The following is a 15,611-nucleotide window of genomic DNA, read 5'->3' on the forward strand; positions in this document are numbered from 1 at the left end:
GATTTTGGGATAGAAATGTCTAAAAATAGACCTTGTGCAGATTTGGGATAGAGCATCTAAATGTGGAAGGGATTTATTATTGACATTTTCAGATAGATTTTTTAGGCGGCTCTGATACACAGATTGCTTCTTCTGGATTTTATGCTAAGTTAAATTATAAAAGTAATAGAGCTTGTGATGGTTTTTTTGTTTTGTTTTGTTTTGTTTTGGGGTTTTTTGTATTTTTTACAATTATTTCCTAATAATTTCTACTGTTCTCCAAATTCTCATAATTTAAGAGTTTGGATTAGGTTCAGGGTAACACTGTGCTTTTTGTTTGCTTACTCAGAGATACAGATGGTTCTTGTTTTGAGAGTATTTGTTTCTTAATCTCTGTAGTTATGATGTTAGTTAGGAAGAAAAATCTCTCTCAAGACAAAAGTATAGACTGGTGAATGTGTTACTTGTAAAATAAATTCCAATTTGAATTTTAATGATCCCACTCCTCACAATAGCCAAGACTTTTACCACTTCTTTAGTTCACATCTTTGTAAACTGGATTTTCCAATTACCAGATCTTCTGAACACATGGCAATACAATGAAAACATGAAGCAGCCACCGGCTTATAAAGTGACAATGTCACAAATATGTTATTATTTTATATATTTCAAATATATTACTGCTTTAATCCTAGACACAACTTAATGAGACAGGTTTATTTACTTCTTAAAGATAAGACAACAATGCTTAAAGATGTTGTCTTCCCCAATGGCATAATAACAATAAACAGAGCAAACTATGACTTAGTAACTTTAAATGACATTATGCAAACATCAGTCACATTTAAATCTATTGGGTGAGTTCTGTTTGTAAAGGGTCACTGATAGCCTTAAGTGTTCTTCACAAGATATCAATACCCAATACTTAAAAGAAAAGGTTGGTTTATATTTTTCCTATTTCCTCTCAGTTATTTTCCTAAGTGTTAAAATTGTCCTCATATATAAAAAAACAATAAAATTGTCCTCAACCTCAAAGTAGGGTGCCCCCTCTCAGTGGCATTGTCAGTGAGTCATTCTATGAGCATCAGCCAACAGCAAACTACTTTGACTGGGACTACACCAGTCCAATACCACAAACAAATTCTATATCCTTCATCCTATATTTGTCCACGTAGCTCGTTGGAATAAATACCAAGTCTCCACAGTTTCTTTTAATTAAATATTAGCTTGTTGGGCTAGCCCATCATCCAGATATAACTACTCATCTGGAGACTTTAACCGAATACCATTATGCATTTCCCAAAGGAAAGGGCTTAGAAAACTTGGCTACAATTTGCTACAGATATTTCTCTTTTGTTTCCCTTGACAGATAATGTCATTTTGACCTGCTGAACACCACTGAAACCATGATTAATAGCCATTGATCAAATCATCTTGAAACTCTAAAATTATTATGACACATCAAAAATCTATCTAAAAATTAAGTAACTATAGTCAATTATAGGTGCATGAGAGTTGATAATAAGACTATGGTGTCATATTAATATAACATGGCTTTACTCTTATGATCCCAAAGTTGGGCCCTATTGGTTTCTTTCTGACCTCCAATTTGCAATTTCTTTTAATGTTGTTGGGATTCAGTACTCAGCTCTGAGATCACTCAGCATCTGCCTGCTAACAGACTTGAATATACTAAAGTCTATGCAGTTATTTTTCACCTTTCATCATATCTTCTTTGACCTGTAAAACATGACCATTTCTCAGAATATGATATTTCTTCACAGATAGAGATGAAAACGCTGAATGATCTATATGCTTCTACAAGGTCACTTCTGCTCACTCTCCATATTTGCTTCTATGCTCCATAACCACTTGTTACATTATATTCCATCACAACATGTTACCTTAAATTTTTACATATTTATTGCATACACTTTTCATGAGGTTAGGTGACTATCTTTCTTGCTCATCAGTTTTTGTCACTGAATTTCCCATGAAGTTAGGGTAATGTTTCATCTTTACTATGGTTAATTTGGAAACATCTTGCAAGGAGCAGCAGAGTGTAGTCCAGTTGAGATCATGTTTAACTCAAGGATTCTTTAAAATAAGAACAAGTCACTGCCTATTCCACTTCCTTTCTGATTCATGTTACCTAGGAAAGTCTGAAAATGTGAACTCCTGTTATTTTCCTGCTGTTCCTTGCAAGGTTTTCTCTACAGTGTGCTATCCCCAGTGCCCCACCCTCAGGATATTTCCCTTTTGACAATTTTTATTGTTTATTTTATTTTATGAAGATGTACTGTGTGTGTGTGTGTGTGTGTGTGCGCGCACGCGCGTGCACACATGCAGGCAGGCATGCAGGCACCCTTGGAGACCAGAAGAAGGAATCAAAGGCATTAGGGCTGCCATTACAATCATCCAGTGTGGTTGCTAAGAACCACACTTATGAAGCAGTATTCTTAGCAGTATTCTGAGCCACTGGGCCATCCAGCTATGTTCTAAAATTTTATTTATTATTATTGTGTGTGTTTGTGTGGGGATGCACATGGTATTAGCCACTCATCATTGAACAACCAATAGTGGGGCTCATCCCTGAGAAAGGCTAATTTTCCTTTTCCTAGAAGTCATTAGTTGCCCATAATTCCTTGTCTAATGGTGGGGCCTCACAAGTACTTCTCTCTTCTGTGTTAATATGCCCACAGCTATTGCCATTGTTCTAGTCTTGTTTATACAGCCATTTCTAGGACAGGTTGTTTCACTGAACACTTGTGGGTATTATGTATCTTGTATTCCTTCTTCCAACTCCTCACCAATGTTTCCACAAGATGTAGACATAGAAGCTACAATATAGCTGTATCCAGTTGGGCTCTGTTCCCCATGATTGGCTAATTTCTGCATTTGTGGTTTTCTGTCATGGTCTCCATGTGCTGTAAAGAGAGGTTTTGATGAAGGTTGGTAGTTACACTCATCCAGGAAAGGTGGCTTTGCAAAAAAATGCTTTTAATTGTAGGAAAGTATATGCTTTGATTCATTTTGTATTGTTAAAGCAGAATAACACATACTGGGTAACTTCAACTAGACATAAATGTTTTGTCTTCAAGTCCAAGGTCAAGACACCTATATCTATCAGGGTCTTCTTGCTGTGAGTTTCGATATCACAAAACCAAAAGGGTCAAGAGACAAATTTAGGCTGAATACCATAGGCTTGGAGCAGTAGTCATACTACCTATGAGGAGAGATTTCATAGTCTGACTATTTTTGAAAAGCTCATCTCTCAATATTGTTGTAATGACAAGTACTTTATGAATTAGTTTAGAGATTAGAATTTTTGAGTCAGAAATCATATAGAAACAGGGCCAATGAAATGACTTAGAGGGCAAAATACCTATCTGATGACCTAGGGTCAGTCAATATCAGCAACCCACACAAAGGCAGAAAAACTGAACTAATTCCACAAAACTGACCTAGAACACCAAAGATCACCTGCAAATTAAACCATTAGTGTCTTTTTTCTGTGATTCTTGAATTTACTCTTCTTTTCAAAGTTATTACCATTTATTCCATTTTTAACTAATTCTCCAGACAACTTCAGTTCTCCTAGCCCATTTTCTTCCCTTATGAGAACAGCATCTTTCAGAGCTTGGGCAACATTCTCCCTGGAGATGACTCCACAGTATAATCATGAATACCCCTTAAGCAAAGTACTTCACTGGCATCTGCCAGAGAGATTCAGGAAAAAACTCACATGCCCGTAATTCTTTTGTTAAGAATTACAAGACTTGATTCTAAATTCATTAATTTTTCAGGGGCTGTGTGTCTCTTTTGTAAGACAAGCTAGCTACATTAGATGCTACAAAGGTCATCTCCAACCTTGGATTCCATAAAATATTTAAATACATATACATGATTGTGAGTCTCATAGCTACAACTTAAGGACAGTATCTAGAAATGACAGAGTGCATTATGAATCAAGAAGAAAATAAAGTCAAACCAGTAAACAAACACAATATGAAATGTCTGTTAAGACAATTGAGAGGAAACTAGAAAAGTAAAAGAAAATGAAAATAACTTAAAAATGTAGTTGAAATTTTGGAGGCAATGGTCTATTATTTTAAAGGCACACAAAGTGTGACTGAAGAGTGACATTTGTAACAAGTTGATGAGGTAAACTTAAGAAGCGTTAGAGTATTCATTGAGATCTCCTCTTAGGAGCTGTGAAAATTGATAGCAATGGCTTTGGCCACTTGCTATCTACTTGTCCCTTTGGGCAATAATGTTCTAAGAGCCCCATAAGTGGGTTCTTTCTAGTAGTTTGACAAGAGTGTTCTTCATATTCCAGAGAATTTGGAAGACTCTACAGTATTTAAGGAATGCCTGGTCAATTTTATAAACTCTTAAAAGTCCCAAATGTTCTAGTCTTCAAAATATATCCAACCTGGAACATCTAGTTCTTAGCATTTTTTTCTCTCTGGCTGGGTAAGGCTTGAGAGGAAAATCTGGGGCAGAGTTGAGAAAATGCAACAAGAATAAAACCAGGCAAATTGTTAAACCATGAAAGGCATAAAGAAATTCCATGCCATTTAGGATCAACCAAACTCTGACAGAACTGTAGATTTCACCTAAGAATTATAATGTGTAAGTCCAAAAATACTTTTTACAATGTGTCTTTATACGTAATATAATGAAAATAAACTATGTGTAGATGATATAACATTTTACATGTACAGTGGCTGTTTTACTTAAGTCAGAGTCTCATAATTCTTCCTCACATAGTCACTTGAACTCAAGAATTATATGTAAGAATAATTGGGACACAAGAAATAATATCTTCCCTCACTGTAGTTAGCATGATCATTTGTAATTAAACTCCCACATTTACTGTAACTACAATTTCTGTTTCTGTCTTCTTCATGAAATGTAACCATAATGTATACCCTGGATATAAAATCTTTCACACAAAATTAGGTTTTTATATTTACCTGTTACAATTAGAAATTAGTGGATGAGAACTCTCTCTCTCTCTCTCTCTCTCTCTCTCTCTCTCTCTCTCTCTCTCTCTTTCTCTCTCTCTCTCACACACACACACACACACATAAACATCATGTAAATGTACATTATAATAAAATTTGATAAATAAAAAATACTTGTTTAATTATTTAGCATGTGTTAACTCTCTAAAATAATGCTGGCATAATTTAAACCCAGTACTGTATTGAACTACCAGTTCCACTGCATTTGTAATGCTCTATTAAGACTCATTTCAACAACCAAGTCTTACTGATGTGATATTTTCAGTGATGTAAAAATAGGCTAACCACTTTGGGAGCCCACTCCACATAGAAGGAAAATCTCTCAGCCTAGACACATTGGGGGGGGGGGGCTGCTGCAAATGATATGACAGACTTTGAAGATCCCCCATGAAAGACCTCACCCTCCCTGGGGAGCAGAAAGGAGTTAGGGTAGGGGGTGGGAAGGGAGCAGGGGAGGGAGTGGGAACTGAGATTGACATGTAAAAGAAGCTTGTTTCTAATTTTAAATTGGTTGAATTACAATTATAAAAATAAGTAAAAAGAAATAAGCCAAAAAATAGCTAGCCTAGGAGTATTTTATTACCACAATAGCAAAGACTCATAAACCAGTATTTTTCTCAGTTTAAGCTATTTTGGCATGTAACTTAATTATTTTGAGTAAAACAGAATTGTACTTCTAATTACTTGAATATTCTGAGCATGATAGTTGTTTTCACTTTAGTTATAGCTGATGTTATATGCCTTGGGTGGAAGTTATTGCCTATGTTTTGTCTTTGGCAAAGTATTGATTATAAGTGCTATTAAATGTGAAGGGCTTTTTTTTAATGTGGCAAATTACAGAGCACTGATTTCTACTAGCATCTAGATTTTAATGCACTATGTAGTAAATGTCAGTTTCAGTGTCTGGAATCTGCCCAATACCACACTGATTGTTTCTCCTTAGACTTCTCTGAATGTATTACTATATTATCTGTTGTATAGTACTCCACTTTGGAGAGTAATTGTGTTAAACGTTTATAATTCTATTTTCTATTCTTTAATGTATCCAATCATTTTAAAATTGAATTGTATAGCACTATGGATACTATTTCAGGACACTCTTTAAATACTTCCTGAAAGAAGAAGCTAAAGTTAGTCTCCTTTTTAGCATCAAAAAATTCTTCTGTTGAGCTATCTTAGGCTATGTTTTTCAGAAGTGAGTAGTGATACAATGAAACACCAATCATAAAAAATCTCAAAAATATAAGTGCAGCTCCTTTCCAGGCTGAAGTTCAAACAGTTTGAACGTCTAGATGCTGGCACACTGATTAGGCTCACTCTGGATCTCTTTGGTGTGCTATGAGGCCTATGAGATTAATTTTTCATAAATTTGAATGGTCCTGAAGCTTTGACCTTCTACAGTCACACTGGATTGTTTTCCCAACCACCTGAAGTTTATTCCAAAGAAATAGGCAGGCAGCGTGCTTCTGTGAATTTTCCTACTGCAAAACCCCAACTAACTACAACACCTTTTTCTCATTAAAATGTTCTATTTCAAGGTCGGGTTTTTTTCCAATTTTAATTGAGATTACCTATAAGAACTTCTAATACTGTTATGTTCTTGTATATCAATCTTGAGAAATGTGAACAAAATGATTTGTCTGATTGGCATTTAAGAAGATTAAAATTCTCTATATTACCACCATTATCCCAAACAGAAAGGAGAAAGTGAAAGTAATTCTAGTCTTCAAAGTACTTGTTAAGATTAAGTTATAAGTCACTTACACCAAAGTACTTCAGAGAATGTAACGGACCCTTAATTTAGCAGACTTATAAATTTAAATGAAACCACATGTGACACTATGAGTTATGGAAAAGGATTTCAAATCAAATGCACAAATTATAAAAAAAAATCAGTTAAATGCATTTTGACATAGCAGTTGGTCCTTGTCAAGTCAATAAAAGTGACATGAGTAATATTTCTCCCAGCAAAAATCAGCATGTGCCAAGAGTGGGTTTTTCTTCCCTTCTTTTTTTAAAATCCAGATGTTGATTAAGAAAGCAAGAATTTGCAAACTAGGTCAGAGTAGAAATAGTTTTCTATCTCTCTCCTAAAAACATTTGAGACGGCTAAGCCAAATGCTTTTCTAACTTTATTTTAAAATTAAATGTGATTTTTTTAACTCATCAATACAATTGAATTTAAATATATTCTTAGCCCAGAGTCTCCAATTAAATAAGCATATTTCTCTTTTGTATATGTTTTGTGACATCACAAAACTTTATTTCATTTTAATAGCACAGTGTTTCAAATGCACAGGTAACTAAATCTACAATGCTGTAAATAGTTATGGGATGGTAGTTATGCAAAAACGCTATTGTTTTAACCCAGAATTTTAAAAGCATAGGTTATATCTACATTTTAAATACAAGTAAGTGTTGTTTTATTTAAACTAATATTTACAGTACTATTGTTATTGCCTCTGTGTGTGTGTGTGTGTGTGTGTGTGTGTGTGTGTGTGTGTGTGTGTGTGTGTGTGTGTGTGTACATGCATGTGTATGTTGCAGGTGCATGCCTGCTGTGACACACAAGTCTGGAGGTGAGAGGACAACTTCTGGAAGTCAGCTCTCTGCTTTTACCTTGAGTTCCAGGGATTGAAATCAAGTCCTCAGGGAATGGCAATTTTTTTATTCACTATGCCGTCTGGGCCTAGGTTGCATTCTTATTTTCTAGAATATAAACTTTTCCCCATTTTCATTTATTAAAATTTTTCCATGCTGATTTCAAGTGTGTCTTTCACCTTAAGTCTTCCTTCATAGTTCTGATTTTGCATTGTATTTTCTGTAATGCTACTCTACTTGGTCATTCTTAAATCATTGAAAGATTTGTCTAGATTTTCACTTACTGGCAGGTCTACACTGTTCTCCCAACTGGTGCCATGATGTGTGTTTTGTACTTCAGGGTAACTACCAGTTGAAGAACACAGTAAAATTTTCATTTAAATTGTGTTGAAGTTATGAATCAATTTTCGAAGAGAAGCTTTTACTTCTGCACAAGGCCATTGCATTTCACTGTTTGTACATTTCTGTCTTTCAATCATTATTTAAATTTTACTTTTCTTCATAAGCACAAAAATAGCAGATGAAGTAATGAGAGAAAAGACCATAAGTGGGATGAAAGGTGAATTCCCAGTAAAAATATTGGAAAACAGAAAATTTTCTTTGTCTAATGAGAAATGTTCAGAAGTGAAATAATAGGGAATGATGTCTGTTGGGATTGTCTAGAGACTTCCCCTGAAGCAGTAGGATTGTCTCCAGAGTTAGACGGAAGTTTGATAAAATGGCAAAGGCTTCAGAAAGGTTAGAGGGAATTGGAAATGAAAGTGTTTAGATAAGTTGCTCTTCAGGTTTTCTGAGAGTGACTCTGAGATCTCCCTGTAGGGTGCCTGAGTTAACACAGGAAGCCATATAAATTACCTATGTCAAAGTGGCATGCTGAGTTAGATGAGTGAATAGATGAAAAATATATAGGTAGGTTCTTCATTGAGTGAGTGGGGAAACAGATCAACAGAGAGACAAACTAACCAACACTTTTTTAAAAATTTGTTTTACTATATTATGGTTGTGTTCCTTGGAAATAGTCTAGACTCTAGATGGTCCCATAGAGTCCTATAAACTCTGAGCTAGTAATTTCAATTCTTAGCTCATCTACCAAGGGGTTTAAAATAAAGAGCTTCCATATCCTGTTATTTGGAAATGGTAAAAATTATCTTAGAACAATGACTGAAGGCTAACTCAGTGGAGACAAGGGCTCCTTAGAGGTTGTGCCTGAAATTCTCTCTCTGCTGTCTTGGCAACAAATGGGAACATCCAAGTACAATAGTGCCAATAGAAATGACCACAAATTTTACCCATGTTAGCCATTATTGGATGCTAGGACCTAGTCATAGAAGAATAATCATGTATCCTGTAGCAAGGTTAGAAAAACCCAGCCATACCACATGTATCCAAGAAGCACATTGCTGGATACATCTGCCAAGGGACCTAATCTTCTTTCTCTCAGGAGAAGACCTTATCATCCGAATGTGGATTACTTGAAAAGAAAAAGGACAAAGAAACTAAGCTATTGTTCTCATAGATTACTAACTAAAAAGTTTTTTTTGCGGTGTTATTTATTATTTTAATGTGTTAGAGTTTCCATAATAATGCTCCTCAAGCTTAGGTAACAGGAGTTTATTTCCTAACCTTGTGGACTCAGGCTGTCTAAAAGTATCATGTCTGCAAGAATTGTTTCACCTGAGGCTTCCTGCCTTGGCTTCAATGTGGCCTTATAGTCCCTGTTCTCTCACAAGCCTTCTACTTTGTACATATACATGCCCAAAAGGTCCGCTCCTATGAGGACAACAATCACATTGGAACAAGGCCCATTTGAAGCGATTTTAAATAATCTCTTTAAAGAAACAGTTTTCCACCACACACACATTTAGAGTTACAAATGCTGGTTGGTTTTAACTGTCACCTTGACAAAATACAGACGCACCTGAAAGAGTCTCAAGGAGGAATTATCTAGGTCAGGTTCACCTGTTGGAGGTGTCTGCAGAGGACAGTCTTGTTAACCTGACCCAGTCCAATATAAGCAGCACCATTCCCTAGGCTTTACAGTGAACTATGTAAGAGTGAAGAGAGCAAAACAAATGCCAAGCAAGCACACAGTGGGTGTATTTCTCTTCAGGTCAGTTCTTGACTATGGATATAATGCACTCTTTCCTTGACTTCCCCATAATGATAGACTATATAATGAATTGAAAGCCACATGAACCCTTTCTTCCTGAGTTTGCTTATAGTTGGGATATTTTAATTAATTTTTATTCATATTAAAAACAATCATTTTACATACCAATCCCAGTTTCCTCCACCTCCCATCTTGCCATGCTCCCCACCAAACCACCATCCTACCCACCCCATCCATTCCTCAGAAAGGGTGAGGCCTCTCATGGGGGATCATCAGAGTCTGTTACTTCATTTGGGGCAGGATCTATGCCCTAGGAGAGTATCTCTCCATAGGCAATGGACTCCAAAAGCCCATCTGTGCACTAGAAATAAGTACTGATTCCACTGCCAAAGTCCCCATAGACTGCCAAGCCTCTCAACTGACACCCATGTTTAGGGGTCCTAGTTTGGTCCTATGCTGATTTCTCAGCTGTCAGTCTGGAGACCATGAGCTCGCCCTTGTTCAGGTCAGCTATTTCTGTGGGTTTCCTTAGCCTGGTCTTGACCCCTCTGCTCATCACTCCTCCCTCTCTGCAACTGGGTTCCAGGAGTTTGGCTCAGTGTTTAGCTGTGGGTGTCTGCTTCTGCTTTCATCAGCTACTGGATGAAGACTCTAGGATGGTACATAATAAGGTAGTCACCAATCTCATTATAGGGGAAGGGCATTTAAGGTAGCCTCTCCACTAATGCTTAGATTCTTAGTTCGGGTCATTCTTGTGGATCCCTGGAGATTTTCCTAGGGACAGATTTCTTGTTAAACACATAATGGCTCCCTCTATTAAGGTATATCTTTCCTTGGTTTCCTTCTCTATCTTTCCCCAACTCTACTTTCCTGATCTGTCATGTTCTCCTCCTCCCTCCCATTTCTCCCCTCCTTTTTCTCTTAAACCCCTCCCCCCCCCCGTGATCCCAATTTGCTCAGGAGATCTTGTCCCTTTCACCTTCTCCAGGGGACCATGTATGTCTCTCTTTGGGTCCTCCTTGTTTCCTACCTTCTCTGGGCTTGTGAAGCGTAGGCTGGTAATCTTTACTCTATGTCTAAAATCCATATGATTGAGTACATACCATGTTGTTCTTACTGTGTCTGGAATACCTCACTCAGGTTGGTTTCTTCTAGTTCCATCCATTTCCCTACAAATTTCAATATTTCATTGTTTTTTTTTTTCTGCTGAGTGGTACTCCATTGTGTAAATGTACCACATTTTCTTTATCCATTCTTTGGTTGAGGCATCTAGGTTGCTTCTAGTTTCTGGCTATTACAATAATGCTGCTATAAACATAGTTGAACAGATGTCCTTGTTGTATGAATGTGCTTCTTTTGGGTGTATGACTAAGAGTTGAATTGCTGGATCTTGTGGAAGACTGATTCCCATTTTCTTGAGGATTCGCCATACTGATTTCCAAAGTGGTTGTGCAAGTTGACACTCCCACCAGAAATGGAGAAGTGCTCCCCTTTCTCCACATCCTCTCCAGCATAAACTGTCATTGGTGTTTTTGATTTTAGCCATTCTGACAGGAGTAAGATGGTATCTCAGAATTGTTCTGATTTGCATTACCCTGATGGATAGGGATGTCTTTCAGCCATTTTAGATTCCTCTATTGAGAATTCTCTATTTAGCTCTGTACCTCACTTTTTAAATGGATTATTAGGTGTTTTGGAGACTAGCTTCTTGAGTTCTTTGTATATTTTGGAGATCATCCCTCTGTCAGATGTGGGGTTGGTGAAGAAATTTTCCCACTCTGTGGGCTGCTGTTTTGTCTTGTTGACAGTGTCCTTTTCCTTACAGAAGCCTCTCAGTTTCAGGAGGTCCATTTATTAATTGCCGATCTCAGTGTCTGTGCTATTGGTGTTATGTTCCTTTGCAAGTAGTTATCAATTGTAGATTGCTTCTGAGTTACAGATGGGGGCATGTGTCCACTTCTTCCTTCAGCTCTAGGACCCCATCTGGTGCAGACCCTGCAGACCCTGTGCATGCTGCCTCTGTTTCTGTGAGTTCATATGTGTATCAATCATGTTGATTTTGAGGTCTTTGATTTCTTCCCCTCTGCTTCTTATACCCTTTCCACTTCCTTTTCTACAGTGTTCTCTTTGTTCTAAGGGGAGGGATTTGATGGAGACATCCACTTAAGCCAGAGTTTCCCACTCTCTGCATAATGTCTGTCTGGGTCTCTGTGTTTGTTCCCATCTGCTTCAGGAGGCAGTTTCCCTAATGATGGCTGAACAAGACACTGTTTTTGTTGTTGTTGTTGTTTTCTTTTCTTTTTTCTTTTTTCTGTTTTATATGTCAATCCCAATTCCCTCTCCCTCCCCTCCTCCCCTGACCCACACTTATCCTGTTTCTGCTCCCCAGGGAGGGTGAGGCCTTCCATGGAGGATCATCAAAGTCTGTCATATCATTTGGATCAGAGCCTAGACCCTCCCCCGTGTGTCTAGGTTGAGAGAACATCCCTCTATGTGGAGTGTGCTCCCAAAGTCCATTCCTGTACTAGGGATAAATGCTGATCCACTCCTAGAGGCCCCATAGATTAACCAAACCTCCAAACTGACATCCTTGTTCAAAGGGATCTGGAACAGTCCTATGCTGATTTCCCAGCTGTCAGTCTGTGGTACATGAGCTCTGCCTTGTTCAGGTCAGCTGTTTCTGTGGGTTTCTCCAGCCTGGCCTTGACCCCTTTGCTCATCACTCCCCCCTCTCTGCAACTGGATTCCAGAATTCAGCTCAGTGTTTAGCTATGGGTAAGACACTGGTTTATGAGTAACAGAATATTTTACCAGAGATTTGTTTGTTTGTTTGCCTGGGTTTTTTCTCTTTTCTTGTGTTTGGTTTTACCCTATTCCCTGGGCTATCTAGTCTTAGATTCTTGGTTGTTCAAGCAGTTTTGCATAAAATAATTTCTCAATCATCTAATTTTGGCTTAAAATTTCAGAATCTATTATTCACAGACTATTACCAGTTTTCTTCCCAAGGTATGCACATAGCATGTATATTTTTACAAGTGGACTTTTCAGTACCTAAGAAACATTGTTAATATATCATTTCACTTTTCACATTTCACATTTCACAAGTAAAAATGATGTGCACACACACCCACACAAAACAAGAAAAAAATTCTAGTTCAGTTTGTCCCAAAATCAACTAATGCTGCTCCTTATATGCAGTACACAGACAAATACTATATACAGGCTTCCCAAGTTTCCACAAAGATTACAAGGATATTTACATAAGGATCAGTCTGTAGTAGATTAGTACTTGTTACTGATCCAAAGATCAAGGACACTTTTAAAGCATTGCTTTTACAGCAAGGTATTTACTACTTCATCAAACATGAGCATGGTTAAATGAAAATAGCATTCTTTTTCAAGGGATATAGCACTTAGGAACACACCAGCACAGCCTTGTGCCACTTTCTGTGTTGTGTTAAAACATTACCTACCACTGTTTCAACATGGGAAAAAATATTAGAACAATTAAAATAACAAATAATATTATTTGTTAAAATAATATTATTATGACCATATGGGCCTTGTGAATTGTATGAAAGGATCTGGCTACTGTTGTGCTATAAAGTGCTATTTTGTGACATCACTTCCTTTCTCTAAAGATATTTATCTCATAATTTTACTTACAGGTATTTTTAGAAACTCAAATTTTCAACTCATATTTTAACCCAACACAAACATGTATTGATTTGTCTGTCCATTTCATCTGCTTCTGTATGCACTAGATATGAATGAAAAGGGACATTTCCAATATCTACTATAAATCTTGTGTGTTTTTTAGGTTATTTCAAACAAATTTACTTTGCCTTTTTCCTGAGGTTCTTTTTCTTTTGCATTCTTCATTCAGGGGCCATTCATTGCTTTCAAGGTCTAAGTCAAATGGAGCGGAATGACTTACTGACAGTTGGTACTTGATAAATACTTGTTGAAAAAGCAAGAATTGAGACATCCATTTGCAGGTTTCACCATAGTCACCAAATAAAATTGTTGGTCAAGTTCAGGTTAAAATCTTTGTTCTTCATGTAAATTATTTTTTCATTGTGAGATAATTATTCAATTCAAGGTAAATGAATTTATCACCTTGCTCTCATTACTAAGTCTGTTTTCCTTCATATTCTTAAGCTTTTATAAAGATTTGTTAGCCAAAGGAAAATGATATTAAAACACTTCAGACTCTGGGGAAGAGAATCAATTAAAGTGTGTCTGAAGTTTAGTGAGGCAAAAACACCATTAAGCTTCCTTCAACTCTCAGTATAAAGGAAATACACTTTAAACATGGTCATCTCATTATTTACCTAAGGCTTTCAAGCTTTAGGTAACTCATGTGAGTTGTAAATAAATACAGTAATATGGCTGTAAAATGTCCATCCATCTTATCATTTGATGTGAATAGTTCTTCACTACAATAACAAGTTATATGTGCTTGTATAAACTGGATGAGAGAAAAAAATAGAGCTTGGCTTCAATGGAATTTCAGGCAGCTAGTTTCTGTTTCCAGAAGATTTTTACAAAGCCTTTATTATGCCTCAGCTGGAAGAAGTTTGACTTATCTATTTATCTTTTCATTCATCTGTCTAAATTGGGAAAGGATAATCTAAAATATTTTGTCTTCTGTGATTCTTTGTATGGATTTAAGATATATATCTCAAATGGCAGCAGATAAAACATGCTTATCTTACTGTTGTTAGATCATTGAAAAATATGCATCTGTGTTGGCTTTAAGCAGAGTATGATCTATAATGCATGTATTAGAGGAATTATGAATAAGAGCGAATCATTCTTACTGGGCAATGATAGTGCATATCAGCATACCTTTAATCCCAGCACTCAGGGAGGCAGAGGCAGGAGGATCTCTGTGAGTTCAAGGCCAGTCTAGTCTACAGAGTAAGTTCCAGGACAGGTAAAATTATACAGAGAAACCCTGTCTTGAAAAAAACACAAAGAAGAGTGAATCATTCTTTTATTACTAATCCAATCATTAATTTTATATTTCCTTGAAAGATAGTCTAGGATAAATAAATCATTCATTAGGTCTAGAGCAGTGGTTCTCAACCTGTGTGTCACAAGAGTTTTGAAGTGAGGTTATATTACAAATTGAAGTAGTAACAAAAATAAATTTATGGCTCAGGTCAGCATAACATGAGGAACTGTAATAAAGGGTCACAATATAAGGGAAGTTGAGAATCACTGATCTAGGAAACAATATAGTTGCATATATATTTTTTGGCATTCAATTTTTTATTTAGAAACAATACTATTTTATGTATCAATCCCAGTTCCCTTTTCCTCCCATCCTCCCATGCTCCCCACGGACCCTCCCACCCCATTCCCCAGCCACTCCCCAGGGAATATAAGGCCTTCCATGAGGGGTCATCAAAGTCTGTCATATCATTTGGGGGAGGTCCTAGACCCTCCTCTGTGTGTCTAGGCTGAGAGAGTAGCCCTCCATGGGGAATGGGATCCCACAGTCCATTTGTGCACTAGGGATACATTATCTATTTTTGATGCAAAATTCAGACATGATACCCTTCGATCTGGATGACCATACAGATGTTACCAAATATTTCTTGCTCCATAATGAAACAAAACACAGATGGCACCTGTGAAAACATGTTACCTGAATTCTAGACCTGCTAAGAAGATTTGATGACTGAAACTCTTGTCACTACTGTCTTGTCCACCCACAGAATGCATACTACTAAGCATGCCTAATTGCCTCTACAGTTAGATGAGATTCCACTCTGTCTGGAAGATTTTAAATGAGTGGAGAGTGATAAGCTTCCCTCTTATCCATTGCCTAACCTATCCACAAAAGCTGTGCTCAATCACTGCATAAAATTTTGCTACAAACT

At 36.9% G+C, this 15,611-nt stretch overlaps 1 protein-coding gene across 2 annotated transcripts in view; it reads left to right on the forward strand.

The window, feature by feature from the left end:
* Window positions 1–15,611, forward strand: part of Glra3 (glycine receptor alpha 3) — a 137,897-nt gene that overhangs the window by 91,428 nt on the left and 30,858 nt on the right. The window lies entirely within an intron of this gene.

The sequence above is a fragment of the Cricetulus griseus genome (genome assembly GCF_003668045.3).
Source record: "Cricetulus griseus strain 17A/GY chromosome 1 unlocalized genomic scaffold, alternate assembly CriGri-PICRH-1.0 chr1_0, whole genome shotgun sequence".
Lineage (NCBI taxonomy): Eukaryota > Metazoa > Chordata > Mammalia > Rodentia > Cricetidae > Cricetulus > Cricetulus griseus.